The sequence below is a fragment of the Palaemon carinicauda genome, chromosome 3 (genome assembly GCF_036898095.1).
Source record: "Palaemon carinicauda isolate YSFRI2023 chromosome 3, ASM3689809v2, whole genome shotgun sequence".
NCBI lineage: Eukaryota > Metazoa > Arthropoda > Malacostraca > Decapoda > Palaemonidae > Palaemon > Palaemon carinicauda.
Genome location: NC_090727.1, coordinates 137,373,593 through 137,390,642, shown reverse-complemented (window position 1 = coordinate 137,390,642; position 17,050 = coordinate 137,373,593). Strand labels below are relative to the sequence as shown.

The 17,050-nt window shown below is 41.9% G+C and overlaps 1 protein-coding gene across 1 annotated transcript in view; it reads left to right on the top strand.

Annotated features, from left to right (window-relative positions):
* LOC137638571 (ubiquitin-fold modifier 1) overlaps window positions 1–17,050 on the top strand; it is an 80,756-nt gene that overhangs the window by 48,482 nt on the left and 15,224 nt on the right. The window lies entirely within an intron of this gene.

Genomic DNA, 17,050 nt, shown 5'->3' with positions numbered 1-17,050 from the left:
TTCGTACTGTTTCAAAGATGAACTAACGTTTAGTTTATTTATGCTACGCAGTTTGCGCTCTATCGTTACGATAGAGAGAGAGAGTATCACGGTTTCACTTTGCAGAAAGAGTAAATCGATTCTGACGTTTTGTTCTTTTTTCTTTCAAAGCTTAAATGTTTTAAAGACTATTTTAAAGGAACTTTTAATTGAAAAACCTTTCAGTTTTTTTTTCCTTTGGTCAAATAACCTGTTTATTGACGAAAGGTAAGTGGGCTCTTCTCTTCGGTGCGAAATCAAGAGAGAGAGAGAGAGAGAGATAGAGACGGAGAGAGAGAGAGAGGAGAGAGAACGTTCCGATCTTTATCTCGTCCCAAGCGAGTAACGTTGTTCTCGAGTTACTCTCGTCCCTAGTCTCTGTACGGGGAGAAAAGATAAAACGTTTTTAGTTTTTATTCTCGTCCCAAGGCACTGTACGGTGAGAGATTGAAAACGTAGTTTTGAATGAACTAGTGTTTAGTCTCTTCCCCAGCCACTGAGTTTTTTATCTTGAAATATGTTTACTGTTTTTTGCTGGTATTAATGTGCTTACATTATACGACTGATTTCGCAATTACAACCTTTTGATGAGGGTAGAATTGCGTGCTTCAGGTAGAAATAAGTTTTATTCATACCTAATGTGAATTGTTAAAAAATTCGATTTCAGTGAAATAAGTGCAAAACAGAAAATCGTAGTGATAAAGTGATATTGCGCAAAGTGTTATCAGTGTTGCGACCGAGGGTTCGTCTGTTCGTGCCTGTCGTTCGCCTAGTCCGGGACCTCTTGCAAGCTCCCAAGCCCAGGGGAGAAGTAATGTCGTACGACTTATGGGTTCGAGAGGCCTTGATCAGCGAACAGACGTTCCCTCTATGGTATCAGGTGTATCTTACCAAGATCACCCCTACCATAAGGCGAGAGAGACGATTTTCTCCTCGTCATCCGAAGGCTTTTCGCATAAGAAACCGTGGAACAAGGTTTCGAGGCCCTTTAAGCGAAAGTGTCCTTTCAGGACAGGTCCAGCGTCCTGGTTTTAACTATTAGGACAGCTCTGACCCTATGCAGTCATCGGAAGACTGCTCGCCGCCTAACAAAAGCGTAACACAGACTCCGAGAGTCTTTTTGTAGGCAAGGTTTTGCAGTCACAGACGTTACCCTCGTCTCTTACCGCAACCATTCCCGTTGATCCTAAATGGGTTGTACGGCAAGACATGCAGAATAAGCTTGCCTCCCTTATGGAAGACTATTCTGCCGATAAGTCCGTTGAGCCTAGCCGTTTATCTCATCGAGATCCTGGCCTTCAGCCACCCTAACGTTCCTTTGTGCGTCCTGTTGACGTTGGCGTAGCCAAGTCACGTCAGTCAGGTTGTTTAGAACCACACTCGATGCGGTCTCGTGTGGATTTTCAGCCACATTTGGACGTTAGGCCACTTGCTGATGCTCCTGTTGACGTTCAGGACGTTCGCCAACAATCGGAGTTGACTTGTTTTGACGCTGAGCGTCAACCTCCGCATTCTAGAGTTGTTTTGACTGCTCAGTCTAGGCGGTCAAAGCAGTCTCGAGTGGACGCTGTGCGTCCTCACGCACCTGTTGTTGTTGACAGTTCACAGACTGTCAAGCAGTTACATGACGTTGCGTCCTGGTCCGCTACTAATGCACCAGTGCGTGTGGACTCTGCTTGTAAAGCATTGCCACCACGGTAGGTCTCTCCCTTGCTTGAGACTCGGCTATTGTCGGACAAGGTTCCTTCAGATGAGGAAGTTGCTGTTCCCCCTCCTACTGATATTCCCTTGAGGACTCTGTCAGACGGAGAGGAGCCTAAAGCTGCTTAGCCCTCTATGGACTTTAAATAAATCATGCTGATTTTTAAGGATCTTTGTCCGGATCTTTTTGTAACTGCTGCTCCTCGTTCGCCTAAACGTCAGAGCTTACACTAGGCCTAGCTACTTCGAAGCCGTTGTTTTATAAGCTAGTGCTCTCTCGCTCTTCTAAGAGAGCTTTACGTTTGCTAGGCGACTGGTTTATCACCAGGAGGAGTTTGGGGGAGACAGCCTTTGCTTTCCCTTCTTTTAAGCTGGCTTATAGAGCGAGAGTCTGATATGACACGAGAGAAGTTCTCGGCTTGGGAGTTCCTGCCTCTGCCCAGATAGACTTCTCAAACCTCATAGACTCTCCCTGGCGCCTGGCCATGAGACGCTCCAAGATTTTACAGGTCGACTTCAGAGCTATTTTCGAGCCTTTGAAGTTTTGCTGTACAATTATGTCATGCATAAACAAGGCTTTCAGGGATGGCTCCAATGATCTGACAGCCACGTTCTCTGCAGGAACAAGTCCCTCAGGGATGGCTCCAATGATTTGGCAGCCATGTTCACTGCAGGAGTACGTAAGAGGCAAGTGCGCTCAATGTGTTCATTGTCAAGACAAACTTCACGATGAAGTCTACCAGGCTGTCTTGACAGCATTTATGGAAGGCGACTGGATGGTCTCTCTCGACCTTCAGGAGGCATACTTCCACATTCCTATACACCCGGATTCCCAACCGTTTCTGAGGTTTGTTTACAGGAATGTGGGGTACCAGTTTCGAGCCCTGTGCTTTGGCCTCAGTCCTGCGCCTCTCGTGTTTACGAGGCTCATGAGGAATGTGGCAAAATCCCTCCATCTATCGGGGATCCGAGCCTCTCTGTACTTGGACGACTGGCTTCTCAGAGCATCGTCCAGTCTTCGCTGTCTACAGGATTTACATTGGACGTTGAGTCTGGCCAGGGAGTTGGGACTTTTGGTCAACCTAAAAGTCCCAACTGATCCCATCCCAGATTATTCTATATTTGGGGATGGAGATTCGCAGTCAAGCCTTGCTCGAAGTCCAACTAATGCTGAAACGAAACGTTTATTCAGTCAGGAGTTGGAACAGTCTCGTAGGGACTCTCTCATCCCTGGAGCAGTTTGTCTCACTAGGGAGACTACACCTTCTGCCTCTCCGGTTCCATCTAGCCTCTCACTGGAACTAGGACAAGACATTGGAGACGGTATCATTCCCAGTCTCCGAACCAGTAAAGGCATGCCTGAAATGGTGGGACAGCAATATCAGTCTGAGAGAGGGACTATCCCTAGCAGTCAAGAACCCAAACCACGTGTTGTCCTCAGACGCGTCGGATTTGGGTTGGGGTGCGACCCTGGACGGTCGGGAATGCTCGGGTCTGTGGACCTCAAGTCAGAAGAGCATGCACATCAACGGCAAGGAGCTATTAGCAGTCCACTTGGCCTTGATGATATTAGAAAGCTTCTTCGAAACTAAGTGGTAGAGGTCAACTCAGACAACACCACAACTTTGGCGTACATCTCCAAGCAAGGAGGCACACACTCCTTCACGCTGCTCGAGATCGCAAGGGACCTTCTCTTATGGTCAAGAATTCGAGGCATCTCCCTGTTGACGAGATTCATCCAGGGGGACTTGAACGTCTTGGCAGACTGTCTCAGTCGGAGGGGTCAGGTGATACCCACGGAATGGACCCTCCACAAGGACGTGGGCAAGAGTCTTTGGGCTACTTGGGGTCAACCCACCATAGACCTCTTTGCCTCCTCGTTGACCAAAAGGTTACCAATCTATTGCTCTCCAGTCCTAGATACAGAAGCAATCTACATAGACGTGTTTCTACTGGATTGGTCTTTTCTGGACATATGCATTCCCACCATTCAAGATAGTCAATAAGGTACTGCAGAAGTTCGCCTCTCACGAAGGGACAAGGTTGACGTTGGTTGCTACCCTCTGGCCCGCGAGAGAGTGGTGCACCGAGGTACTTCAATGGCTGGTAGACTTTCCAAAAAGTCTTCCTCTAACGGTAGATCTGTTACGTCAGCCCCACGTAAAGAATGTCCGTCAAAGCCTCCCCGCTCTTCGTCTGACTTCCTTCAGACTATCGAAAGACTCTCAAGAGCTAGAGGCTTTTCGAAGGAGGCAGCCAGTGCGATTGCAAGAGCTAGGAGAGCTTCTACCATTAGAGTATACCAGTCGAAGTGGGAAGTCTTTCGAGACTGGTGCAAGTCAGCATCTGTGTCCTCGTCCAGTACCTCTGTAGCCCAAATCGCAGATTTTCTTTTACATCTGAGAAAGGTTCACTCCCTTTCAGCTCCCACGATTAAGGGCTACAGGAGCATGTTGGCTTCGGTCTTTCGACATAGAGGCTTAGATCTTTCCAACATTAAAGATCTCCAAGATCTCCTTAAGTCTTTCGAGACCTCTAAGGAACGTCGTTTGGCAACTCCTGGATGGAACTTAGACGTGGTCCTAAGGTTCCTCATGTCAGACAGGTTTGAGCCATTACATTCAGCCTCCCTGAAGGATCTCACCCTCAAGACACTTTTCCTAGTGTGCTTGGCTTCGGCTAAAAGGGTCAGTGAACTTCATGCCTTCAGTAAGAACATCGGCTTTTCTACAGAAAAAAGCCACTTGTTCACTTCAACTTGGTTTCCTGGCCAAAAATGAACTGCCTTCTCGTCCTTGGCCTAAATCTTTTGATATTCCTTGCTTATCAGAGATCGTAGGCAACGAACTGGAAAGAGTATTATGTCCTGTTAGAGCTCTTAAGTTCGATTTAGCTCGTACTAAGTCATTATGAGGGAAATCTGAGGCATTATGGTGCTCAGTTAAGAAACCTTCATTGCCTATGTCAAAGAATGCTTTGTCATATTTTATCAGATTTTTTTAATACGAGAAGCTCATTCTCACTTGAATGAGAAAGACCGATGTTTGCTTAAGGTTAAGACGCACGAAGTTAGAGATATAGCAACCTCCGTGGCCTTCAAGCAAAATAAATCTCTGCAAAGTATTATGGACGCGACTTTTTGGAGAAGCAAGTCAGTGTTCGCGTCATTTTACTTGAAAGATGTCCAGACTCTTTACGAGGACTGCTACACACTGGGTCCATTCGTAGCAGCGAGTGCAGTAGTGGGTGAGGGTTCTACCACTACACTTCCCTAATTCCAATACATTATCCTTTTAATCTGTCTCTTGAAATGTTTTTAATATTGTTTTATGGGTTGTTCGGAAGGCTAAGAAGCCTTTCGCATCCTGGTTGATTTGGCGGGTGGTCAAAGTCATTTCTTGAGAGCGCCCAGATTAGGGGTTTGATGAGGTCCTGTTGTATGGGTTGCAGCCCTTGATACTTCAGCTCCTGGGAGTCTTTCAGCATCCTAAGAGGATCGCTGGGCTCCGTGAGGAAGACAGACTTACAAGGCAGAGTAATCGTCTAAGTCAACTTCCTTACCAGGTACCTATATATTTTGGTTTTGTTATATTGATAACTGTCAAAATGAAAAAACTCTTTGCTTATACGCTGTAAACTAATTAACTCTGGTCTCTACCCACCGCCTTGGGTGTGAATCAGCTATTATATATTCACCGGCTAAGTTAAATATTTAAAAATGATATTTTAATTATAAAATAAATTTTTGAATATACTTACCCGGTGAATATATAAATTAAATGACCCTCCCTTCCTCCCCAATAGAGACGCAGCGGGACGAGAAGAATTGAAGGGTTTGTTTACATGCAAGAGTGGTATCTGGCCGACAGTTGGCGCTGGTGGGCACACCCGCAACCTTCATAGCGATCGCTCGCGAGTTTTTTTAGTGTGTTTTCTGTCGAGCCGCAGAGTTGCAGCTATTGTATATTCACCGGGTAAGTATATTCAAAAATTCATTTTATAATTAAAATATCATATTTGGTTTTGAATGACTGTATTGGGAAATATTGCTTATAGATAGTAGAAAGGACGGATGAGGTATTTGAGAAGAGATATAAAAGAGGTAAAAATCAAGGGCTATGCAGTGCACTTTGGCCCTTTATGTGGGATACCCTCCTCCATGAACTGCTAATGAGGAAAGTCAGTGACTTAAACTGTTCAACAATTTGTCTTTTGGAAAACCATCATGTCTTAAATTTTAAACACAAGGCCCAAATTTGTAAGCTTCTTGTCTACAATGAAAATTAGTCATGTTTTGTGTTTTGGGGGGAACCTTTAATCCCATATCTTTTACACTACATGGGGGATAGTGTAGACGCTACCCCATACAGAGTAAATTTATGATCACACTTAGGGTAAATAAAAGTTGAAAATGCTGGTTTACTAAATATGAAGGTTAAGAATTACAGGGGAAAGACAGAAACCCTTGTAGTTGAGGATGAAAAGAGAGTTTAAAGAATCGTGAACTGTCCATAGTGCAATGTGCAAACTAAGATGTAGACAGTAGCTTACAGTATCAGATAAATTAATGTACCATAATCTACGGTTTCTTTGGACTTCACTATTTTTTAACTGAATTTTAGTATGTGGTACTTTCTATGGTTGTAGTTTTGAAAGAATTATTGTTGACATTCTGTTTTGATGACCAAAATAATTATGCTCAAATAATGTTCATTGACTCAAATTATTAATGGGTTGAATGTCAAAGAGGTGGTTAGAAGCAACATAAAGGAGTCTGGAATGCTTAATTAAAATGAAAGAACAAGGTAAAATATGTAGAAGAATTTAGGTTGGAAATAATATTTTGAATTACAAATAATTTTTTTCATTGATGTTATATGCTATTCTCTGACTTAGAGGACAAGGCTTTGTATTTGTATCTGAACACATCACAAATTTTAGTTATTTGTATTTTTCCTCACTATACAAACCCAAGTCCTTTAAGGTTTACTTCCCACCTCATTCTCCCCGCAAACCCTTGGGCTGGGACCTTCAAGAATGGTGAATTGGGTCATGCGGGAGAACAAATTAATTTCCCCGCTTCTCCCTCATGCTCTTGCGGATCTCACACAGGATGCTTTTGTTTCTCCCATCTGGGCAAGCAGAGCTGAAATTACTCCTACTTAAAGGACTCAGGTTTGTACAGGTAGGAAAAATATAAGTGACTGAAATTTGTGATCTTTAACTGTATGATTTTATAACATAATTATAGACAGTTCTTCCGGTATATTGATCTTAGTACATTGTTCTAAGAACATTTCAGTACTTGTCTATCTCCTTCAAATTTTTCAAATCAATTAAGCTTCTATTAATGAGACGATTGTCGTACATACTGTATCATGAAAGTATTATACCAGCCTTAAAAATTATTATTTGTCCTGGATAAACTTTTCAATGTTCTATCATATACAGACCATAAGTCATTTGAAACAGTCGGATACATTATAGTGTCGGGGAAGGAATGCAATTCCTTGAAGTTTTTGTTGATTATCAATGCATTCCATAGCTAGCAGACCAGTTATGCAAACAGAAATTAAAGAATATTTAGAAAATGTACTTACTGGTAAAGGTTCTTTTATGTTCTTTATATCAGAACATGAAAGATCACCCCCAAAAATCAGTTTGTATTTGATTACAGTATAACATAATCTTCAAGCCAGTTGTGAAAATATTGTAAATGCAGTTCAGTCCTGTAAGGATTCCGGACCAAAGTTCGTGTAGAAAAATTTTTTAGGATAAAGTTTGTGTGCCTAAGTATTATTATTATCATTATTACTTGCTAAGCTACAACCCTAGTTGGAAAAGCAGGATGCTATAAGCCCAGGGGCTCTAATATAGAAAATAGACCAATGAGAAAAGGAAAAAAGGGGAAAAAATAATTTAAGAACAGTAATAAAATAAATATTTCCTATATAAACTATAAAAAATTTAACAAAAAAAAAAAGGAAGGGAAATAAGATAGAATAGTGTGCCTGAGTGTACCCTCAAGCAAAAGAACTGTAACCCAAGACAGTGAAAGACCATGGAACAGAGGCTATGGCACTATCCATGACTAGAGAACAATGGTTTGATTTCGGATTGTCCTTCTCCTAGAAGAGCTGCTTACCATTACTACTAAAGAGTCACTTCTACCCTTACCAAGAGGGAAATGGCCACTGAACAATTACAGTGCAATAGTGAACCACTTGGGTGAAGAAGGATTTTTTGGTAATATCAGTGTTGTCAGGTGTATGAGGACAGTCAAAGGACTCTCTAGTGGTAGTATCTCAACATAGGGTATAAAGCTCTTCATGTCAAAAGTTCGTAATGGAAAAAAAATCATAAATGTTCGTAATGGGAAAAAATCCTAAGATTAAATGTTCTTTAAAAACATGTTCATTCGCATAAAATTTGTGTAAGAAAAGTTTCTTTTGCAAACATTCATATGCAAATATTTGTAAGGAATAGTTTCTTTGAAAAGAGTACAGTGAACCCTCGTTTATCGCGGTAGATAGGTTCCAGTCGCGGCCGCGATAGGTGAAAATCCGCGAAGTAGTGACACCATATTTACCTATTTATTCAACATGTATATTCAGACTTTTAAAACCTTCCCTTGTACGTAGTACTGTTAACAAACTACCCTTTAATGTACAGAACACTTAATGCATGTACTACAGTACCCTAAACTAAAACAGGCACAAATATTAAAGGTGATTTTATATCATGCATTTCCTAAACATGCTAAAAAGCACGATAAAAAATGGCAACCAATGTTTTGTTTACATTTATCTCTGATCATAATGTAGAAACAAACTGGAGGTAGAGCTTTGGTTATTACCCAGACATATTTCCCATACTTTTCCCTTAGAACTACATCACATCTTCCTACTTTAGATATATAGATATATATATATATATATATATATATATATATATATATATATATATATATATATATATGTGTGTGTGTGTGTGTGTGTGTATATATATATATATATATATATATATATATATTTATATATATATATATATATATATATTTATATGTATACACATATATATACCTACATATATACATAAATACATGCATACATATTATATATATATTACTGTATATATATGGGTTATGGAAAAAATCCGCGAAGTGGTGAATCCGCGATGGTCGAACCGCGAAGTAGCGAGGGTTCACTGTATGTACTCTAAAGTTTGTATGGTATAAAGTACTATATGTAGGCTATGTAAAATAGTGCACTGTATTCTAATTTCTTTCTCCTGTCTTGAGACCATTTTCTTTTTTTTAGTGAAATCTAAGTTGCTCATCTTCATTATGTCCAAAATATTTTCCTTTTAACTTCCTAAATAAATTTTGATTATTCCCTCAAGATTAATTTTATTTTAGGGTACTGTAGACTTAAATTATCTTGACTACATGATGTTGGACATTCAATAACTTCACAGTAACCCTCCTGCTATGGAGACTTATCTTTCCATATTCATCTGCTATTGGTACTGTAGGGAGATAGGTATTTCTTACTTGAGGTTATCTATCCTTCTAGGTGATGGGAGCAGTGGTTATGTGCCCACATTCCTGCAATTAGAATCTTTTCTTTTGTGAAATTTTATTCACATACTACTTCAGTATAAGCTGTCAGTGTTTTCAGACACTAGTTGTAGGCTGTTGTCTCAGGTTTAAGTTCAGATATAAGAACATGGTACAGTATTGTAGTTACGGACCTCGGAAGTCTTCTTGAAAAAGTTTGTGAACAGCCTTTCATGTAGGATGGTCAAATCTCGTAAGAATTACAAGGGAAAGACAGAAACCTTTGTAGTTGCGGATGAAGAGAGAGTTTAAAGAATCTTGAACTCTCAGCTTATGGGGTTCAATTGAAAGAAAATGGGACCATTTTCTTTTGTTTAAGCATAGTCTTTAAAGACCATTCAGTTAGAAATTCATTGAATGCTACCGTCATTCATTTCTCTGCCATTGGAAGAAATAAGGTTAACCAGCCCCTCATTGAGGACAGAGAAACTACAATAGTTGAGCACTGTGGAGTTTCCTTCTTGAACGATCCTTGATAGCGATCTTTTGAGGCCTTGCCAACCTTACTCTGGGCGATTGACACCTTGAGACAAGCAGCTCTGGAATGTTTACATGCATTTCGGAACATTTTCCATCTGTGTTTGTGTTTGCTAATTTGTTTTGCGATTTCTCACTATTTTAGTAAATCCTCTAGTTTGCTCTCTCAGTAGAGCTTCACTAGATGGACTGCTAGGGGTTTGCACTCTTATAAGAGTGTGGCACGACAGAGCAGACATTTCAAGTCATATTCCCTCTAGCCTGCCTGCAGGAGTGACACATCTGACACCTCTAAGCGGGTTAGTTAGTGGATGAAAAGTAAATGAATCCTAAAATTACAGACCTGAGCAGGTGCTCAGGTTACTACAGTACTGGATTATTATAGGTAATGCATCTGCTTCCTGGCTCTTAACATGCAGGGCACTAATATAATAGCAAAGGGACCTGGCTTACACCTTTGGCATTAGTAGATCCTCTTCCATTCAATGATCTGCAAGATAGTGCTCATGGGAACACTTCTTTATCATACCCTCCTCTCAGAATGAATGTGTTCGCCGAACTCGCTCAATGTGGTGATGGACACCCTTATCCTCACCTCTCTGAGCTGGCAGACCTTTCGGGGATCCTTGGTGTAGACAGTTTCACGCTTTCAGCCCAGCTATCTGTCTCACTTTCACACATTATCTCATGAGATATAGAGCGGTACCCAAGGTAGTGCACTTGGGCAGGTCTTGTTCACAATCATGCACCAGTTATGAGTCGCGATCACGAGCAAGCACTAGTGGCAAATCACAATCAGAGGCGAGGTTTCGTTCACAAGCGCGAGTCAGGGACAAGTGTCATTCGTGAGCTTGCGGCAGGGGTGAATCTCGTTTCACGAATGTGCGCCAGTTGAGAGTCTCGTTTCATTGGTACATGCTAGTGGCGAGTCTCGTTTCATGGGTACGTGCCAGTGGTGAGTCTCATTTCATGATTGCTCTCTAGAGGCAAGTCTCTTTTTGCGAGCGCGCTTTAGGTGAATCTTATTTTGCGAACACACTCCATGGCAGAGTCTCGATTCGCTAACTTTCTGACTTAAATCTTCTACAGAAATTTGTAGGGTGAAGTCATGTATTCCTTATAAGTATTGTCAATACTTTCAAGGTTTTCAGAATGTATAATCTATGAGTTGATAGTTTTGGTATTCATCATGCCGTAGAAAACACGAACAGGCCACCGTTTGGCCTCTCTTCCACATGAATACTGTACATAGAGTACATTTGATCAAAACTGTCTAATCTACCACTAGTTTTGTTTTTAAAATCTCTTATTTTGTGTTATACCAAAATGAAGAAAAAGGCACTAGTACCTGCTTTTTTATATTTTTTTATTTTTCATTTCTTGCTGTATTTCTTAATTGGTGACTTTCATGGTTTAGACATTAGTAATACTGTACCACATTTGTTTAGTAGTTCTGCAGAAAAGGTACAGAGGAGAACAGTTGTGTGTGGTGTAGCCCCAAAAATGTACTTGTTCTGATTGCCACATATGAACTCAATTTTGATACTATATTTTGCTAGCTTCTTTGGTCTGTATATTCTGAAAGGACATGGCCTCTGAATGCAAATAGCTGTTCATCTACAGTCAGAGGTTCTGTAGGGACATACATGATTTCACAATTCTTATAAACATGTTGCAAAGTTTCCTAATTGGAGCAAATTTGTCAACTGCATGTCTGGCGTCCTGTGCATCTCGATCATTCAAATTCCTGATAAGCTGCTTAAGATAAGCAGCTTATCAGGAATTTGAATAGAGCTTCAGACATGGCTATTCAATAAGTGGGTGACCCTGTCTTGGTGTCCCACATTTCTCTTTTGATAGGTGGTTATCTCTCTGAGCACCACAAAATATCTATACTCGAAGAAGAGCCTTCATTTCAGATGGTTCTGTTAGTCTTACAACTGATATTGTCCATTTCTGCTTCACAGATTCAGTTGGAATCCTCATATTTGTCCACTGCACTGTTTCATCAATCATTTCTTCAGTCATTAGCAATATCATTGCTTTTTCAGGAGTATTTGCACCATATGCCTCGTTTACTGGCCCTATTATTAAGTTGACTATTATTATTATTATTATTATTATTTACTACTACTACTACTACTACTACTACTACTACTACTACTACTACTACTACTACTACTTGCTAAGCTACAACCCTAATTGGAAAAGCAGGATGCCATAAGCACAAGGTCTCCAACAGGGAAAATAGCCCAGTGAGGAAAGGTAAATAGGAAATAAATAAACTACAAGAAAATAATTAACAATTAAAATAAAATATTTTTGAGATCATTAACATTAAAATAAGTCTTAAGAGAAATAGAATAGAAAATGTGCCTAAGTGTACCCTCTAGCAAGAGAACTCTACCCCAAGGCAGTGGAAGACCATGGGACAGAGGATATGGCACTACCCAAGACCAGAGAACAATGGTTTGATTTTGGAGTGTCCTCCTAGAAGAGCTGTTTACCATACTTAAAGAGTCCCTTACTCTCTACCACAATCAACTGAGAGAAGGGTACTGATACCAGATCTGTGTTTAATTAAATCATCAATAAGAACCAGCTTGACCCCTCATCAGCCCCCAATTATGTTGCTGGTTTTGGCTTTGGGGACAGACTGCTTGTAATTGTCATGGAAAGTACACCTCTGGAGGAAACTGCCACGCCTTGATCCCTTGCAAGGGATGAGGACTCTGGATTCTTTTGCCCTGAAGGTACAGACCTGAGCCCAATACCAACGGAAGCAGAGAACCTATTGTCATAGTGCACTGTACTTTGTGGAGGCTCTTGGATTCATTTGTGAATGCAACCAATGGATATGGGGACAATGACGCCAACCAAAGGTAGGTCTTTGGTCGTTGGTCAATACTTCGGTGCCTCTCAAAGGCTAAGGCCTTCTCTGGAGCTGCCATGGTTGGATCTTGCTATTTTGCCCGAGAATGGATTGGCTATCAGATCTGTGGATCCCAGAAATCTCTTGCTTGCAGTCAGTCCCACAACCCCCCCCCCCTCCCCCACGCTTTGAGGCATTGAGGTTCTGGAGGTCAGAATCTTTTGCATCAGTACCTCTTCAGTTTTGACTCCTCAGTGTGCACACTGATGAGGAGTCTTCCCTTGAGAGAATCAGATCAGAAGGCACACCCTTCTTGGCTTCTGATGTAAGCTCTTACTATTCAAAATCTCATGGAACAAACTATTCATCAATAGATTTAACTCTTTTGTTCCACTTGCATTGTTGATGGGTTTGAATGGAGCACCCTAGGCTACCTTTATAGCAGTACATTAGAGTATACACCAATTCCTATTCAATGGTAGAAAACAAATGAAGCTGACTAGGAGAAATCTAAGTTCTGTGGGTCAAGTGCCCCCCTTGAATCCTTAACCTGTTATGCATCCTCCCCCCTCTCTGAATGACCCTGCTGCTTTTGTATTGTCACACCATCCACCATAAAAGTATTAGGAGTTTTAATCTTCTGCCACAAATTACCCACTAAATCAGTAATTAAAGTGAAGGGATCTCTCTTCCTCTCTCTTTTCGTCCTGTCACTCGATAAGGAAAAGTTATTACTTGGTATCAGAAAATAAACGGACGTTCTGGGATACGCTTATGTTCTTGGAGTATTTTCACGACTTTGGTGAAGTATTTCTCTTTGATTTCGGCTGTCGCTTTACTGGAAACTTCTATATTAGCTTAGTTAGCTTTTGGAATTAATTTGATTAATTATGGTGACGAAGAGAGTATGAACTCTCGTTCACCTTTCAATGGCCGACCCTTCCCTTAGACGGAAGTGTTGGTGTCTAAGAGAGTATAGACTCTCTTTCTTAATTTTGCTTAACAAAAGTTATAGATTTATTTTATATCTCTCCGCCTCTTATAGGCCTCTTCGATTAACTTCCTTTTATTATAAACTTATTAAAATTAATTTTTATATTTGTTTATATTCGACCTTCCTAATAGTAGGCGGTCTTTTCTTGGTACCGAAGTTAATTAACATTGAGCCCGTCATTTCGGTTTTACCTGTTAACATATTATGCTATTTCCGCCACAGAGTTTGAAAGAATTTCTTTGATAGTCTCGTACTGTTTTCAAAGTTGAACTAACGTTTTGTTTTGTCTCTGCAGTTGTTGACGTTCAGAACGTTCAACTTGCACTCTATCGTTACGATAGAGAAAGAATGTTCACGGTTTCACGTTGCAGTAAGAGTAACCGTGTCTAGCGTTTTGTTCATTCTTTCTTAACTTAATGGTTTTGATCCTAATAAAGGAACTTTTCATTTTGGGAAATATTTCAGTTTTTTCCTTTAACAATAATATGTTTTAACGATATATATGATTGGGCTCTTCTCTCAGGTTCTAAGTCTAGAGAGAGAGAGAGAGAGAGAGAGAGAGATAGAGACGGAGGGAGAAAGAGGAGGATAAACGTTTCATTCAAGCCTGCCAGGCGTACGAGTAACGTCGTTATCGTTTTTGCTCTTCTCCCTAGTCTCTTTAGGGGTAGAAACTAAACGTTTCTAGAGTGATCTAGTGTTTAGTCTCTTTCCAGCCACTGAATTATCTTTCATTAGATTTTTCTGTTACATTGTAATTCTGTTTTCGCAATTACTAACTTTTGAGAAAGGATAGAATTGCGTGTTTCAGGTACAAACCACTTAAAGTTTCGAGTTCAGTGAAATAAGTGCAAACAGAAATCAAAGTGATAAGTGATTAGCGCAAAGTATGTCAGTGTTGTGCGTGAGGGTACTTCTGTGCGCGCCAGTCGTCCTCCCAGTCCGGGACCTCTTGCAAGCTCCCAAGCCCAGGGGAGAAGCAATGTCGAAGGGCATAAGGGTTCAGCAGGCCTTGATCGGCGCACAGAAGTATCCTCGGTGGTTGTGGGCGTGTCTTACCGAGACCGTCACTCCCACCCGCAGACGATTGAGCCCTTATTTTGCTCGTCTGCAGAAGAGATTTAGGGGAGAAAATAAAGGCAGAGTAACGCTGGTCTCAGGTCTCAAGACCTCTTAAACGTAAAGTCCAGACCTATGCCAGACGTACGAAGTTAAAGTTCAACCCGGATGCAGTCATTGGGTTAGCTCTGACTCTCCTCAGTCATCAGTTGAATGCACTCCGCCTAAGAGGAGTAAGGTTCTGCCGCAACAGATCTCTGCTGTTAAGGCTTTACCTCAGCAGACCTTAGTGTCTGCAGACCCCAAGTTGACTCTATTGCAGTCCATGCAGTCACAACTTTCGGTCTTGATGCGTGAGTGTCGGGCTGAGAGTGTTGCGCCTCCGCCTCCGCCTACACTCCCTCCGCCTGATCGCAGTACCACCTGCCAGGCGTACGATGTTGTGGACTCTACTACAGTCCATGCAAGCACAGCTTTCGGACTTGATGCGTGAGTGTCGGGCTGAGAGTGTTGCGCCTCCGCCTCCGCCTACACTCCCTCCGCCTACGCTCGCTCCGCCTGATCGCAGTACCACCTGCCAGGCGTACGATGTTGAGCCACGTGCTGAGTTTGCTGTTCCCAGTGGTGTTCAGCCTCCGCCTTCCTTAAGGCAACCTTTACAATGGGATCAGGAGGATTACTCCTCTCTTCCTCCGCCTCCACTTGCTGCTCCACCAGTGATGCAACACTCGGTTGAGGTACAACAACCTCTCCCGTCCATGAGTCAGTCTCCTCAGCTCTCGCTGCAGCGAGCTCAACCCTCCACAAGGCAAGCACCACAACACCTTAGCCTTGCGCCTCAGGAGCCTCAGCTTGCGAGACATTTACCTTGTTCTGCGCAGCCTCTTCCTCATCGCGCTCCGCTCACACCACAGGAACTGGAACTTGCTACTCCGCTTCCGCCAACCGCTCAGCAAGCGCAACCCTTGGGTTCAACCACTCATGCTAGGAGTCAGCCTCCTCCACCCATGCGCCTTCCTTCTGCTTGTCTTTTATTCAGCCTTTGCAGACTGAGCCTCAGGTGTTCCCTCAACAGAGTCTTGAAGAGGAAACCACAACTATTGTTGTTCCAACTCGTTCTGACTCTGCTGTTCAGCATACCTTACCTCCATTTTCAAACCATATGATAATGGAGGTTATTTGTATTACTTATAAAAATATATTTGTATTCCTTGCAATATATTTTTAACAAGATCGCAAAATATGGCAAAAATATGAATCATGAGTTATGAATGTAAGGTAAATATTATGTTGATATTAAAACCCCATGCAAGCATGCATAAAGCACTCTAGCACTGGTCATGGAATTTCTGAGAAATGTTAAACGCCATGCACACGCTCTGCTTTCCTTACAGCAGGCTCTGCTTACAGCAGGCTCTGCTTACTACATGCTCTGCATACAGCATGCTCTGCATACAGCATGCTCTGCATACAGCATGCTCTGCATACAACATGCTCTGCATACAGCATGCTCTGCATTCAGCATGCTCTGCATACAACATGCTCTGCATACAACATGCTCTGCATACAGCATGCTCTGCATTCAGCATGCTCTGCATACAACATGCTCTACATACAGCATGCTCTGCATACAGCATACTCTGCATACATCATGCTCTGCATACCTTACCGCATGCTTCTCAGTCACACATCTTTGGTTGTTGCCAACTCACTAGACTGTCAAGCAGTTTCATAACGTTGCCTTCTAGTCTGCTGCTTTTGCACCAGTGAACCCTCACTGAGAGAACTTAGCTTTTCTAGGATATGGTCCCTGTAGATGAGAAAGTTCTTTTCTCCCTCCTTCTGATATTCCCTTGAGGACTCTGTCATTTGGAGGGAGCCTTTAGCTGCATAACCTCTTATGGACTTTTATTTAAGCATAACATGCTTCCAGGGAAGGTAATGGTTCCACTTCAGTCGCTAATCCCGTCTGTTACCACACCTGCTCCCATAGACCTTGAGCTGTGTTGCATGACATGCAGTCCAAGCTTAGTCCTTGTTAGAGGATTTTTTGTTTACGGAGTCAATGTGTCACGGGGAAGACGTTCAACAACCAACAGAAGTGACTTGTTGTGACGCAGTGCGGCAACCTCAGCAACCCGATAAGGAGTTGTCTGTACGACCCAGACAGTCTAGACAGATTCGGGTTGTCACTGTACTTCCTCGCTTGCCCATGATTGACAGTTCACAGACTGTGCAGCAGTATCATGATCTTGTGTCCGGCTCCGTCAGACGACTGGCTTTTAAGAGCTCCCACAAGTCGTCGCTGTCT